The sequence below is a fragment of the Stegastes partitus genome, unplaced genomic scaffold (genome assembly GCF_000690725.1).
Source record: "Stegastes partitus isolate 25-593 unplaced genomic scaffold, Stegastes_partitus-1.0.2 Scaffold2565, whole genome shotgun sequence".
NCBI classification, from domain to species: Eukaryota; Metazoa; Chordata; class Actinopteri; family Pomacentridae; genus Stegastes; species Stegastes partitus.
In genome coordinates, this window is record NW_007580296.1 from 18,105 (window position 1) to 19,676 (window position 1,572).

General features: G+C 39.8%; 1 pseudogene; it reads left to right on the forward strand.

Moving 5' to 3' along the window:
- The first annotated feature begins 619 nt into the window (after positions 1–619).
- LOC103375367 (natterin-3-like) overlaps positions 620–1,572 on the forward strand; it is a 3,847-nt pseudogene continuing 2,894 nt past the window's right edge.

Consider the following 1,572-nt stretch of genomic DNA (forward strand, 5'->3'; position numbering starts at 1 on the left):
AGCTGTGGTTGGCTGGCTGCTTTAAGGTTATTCTGAATAAACTGGCTGCATCTTACTTACTTACATACCCTGTTAACATCTGTTGGGACACTAACAGTGTGTCAGACGATGCACGGTTGCTTCACAGTTCCATTCGCCATATATCCCTATAACTAAATGATCTTATTCTGTGTTCACACAGCTGACTTTGCTGTTGCTGCTGATTCTGTCCTCCGTTAGTCTGCAGAAAACTCTGAAGGCACAGGACAGAAATGGTAAAAAATAAAAATTAAAACTGATATTGTCACAATAAGTGTGCTCATTTGTGGAACTTTGAGCATAAACAGCAACAGATGTGAAGATACACTCTAAAAAGTAGTCCCTACAGTCGTCCTCACATGTATTCATACCCTTCCATTAAAGAAAAGACAAAATCCACAATAGTCACTCAAATAACGAGAAGAAAATGAAAAAAGTAATAATAAATAAAAATGTGTTAAATTGTAGTTTAGTGAAATAAGACATTGCTTTTGTGGTTGAAAAGAATAATTTAAAAAAAACAAAGCTGTCCCAGACAAATGAGAGCCCTTTGCTGATGAGCAGTGGGCCAAAATCAAAATACCTGTCAGCCAGTGACGTGATGTCAGGTGAGGCAGAGCTTCACCTGACATCACGGAAAGAAAGAAATATATGATGACAAAATAATTTAAATGGTTCTATTTATCTAGTGATTTGTACTGTAAAGTATTTATTTTTTCATTTAGCCTCGTCAGTTTTGATGATTTTTAAACTCAAAATCGCAGAATTTTCGCAATTTCCCATTCAAATGCTTGGAAGAGAAGCCGGTGAGGCAGCGGTGAGCTCAGCCTCACTTGGATTGCGCAATCCCTCACTGCGCAGGCTGCCTGCAGTGACAGCGTGCTGCTGTCTGGATGCCGCCCATAACATTTAATATATGAACAGATTTTCCATAGTTCAGTTGATGTATATAATAATGAACAGTGTTTTTTGTTACCAACTGTATGTGTGTAACATGTTTTGTGTGCTGAGCGATCATAACCGGCTGAGAAGAGGTTCTAGGTGAGGCAGGCAGTTCTCTGGCCTTATGGCAGGGGGCGCTCTGATCCCAGACATGCTTCTTGTGACTCCGTGGCTGGAGACACAAACAGTTGACCTCATTTACAGCTTTATTTGGATTGATATGGAAGCAGCATTTCTTCAAAACCTTTGGACAATTTTAACGACGAATAGTTTCGGACATGGCATTATTAGTCATAATGTAAAAAAAATACATTAAAGTCATCATCATTCAAATCTCTCACACAATGTCTTACCATCTTTGTCCTTGTGTCAATTCTAGCCAGAAGAAACCTATTTGTCAAATAAAAATTCACAACAAATCAAAACTAATAATCATTTTGAGCTCAGCTGTTTACGTGGGACTGTTGTGATGCCTGAAGAAGGTCTTACAGAGTATTTAAGGTTAGCACTGTTGCCTCGCAGCAAGAAGGTCGCCGGTTCACGTCCCGGTGGGGGCACCGGAATCTTTCTGTGTGAAGTTTACATGTTCTCCCCGTGCAGCGTGAGTTCTCT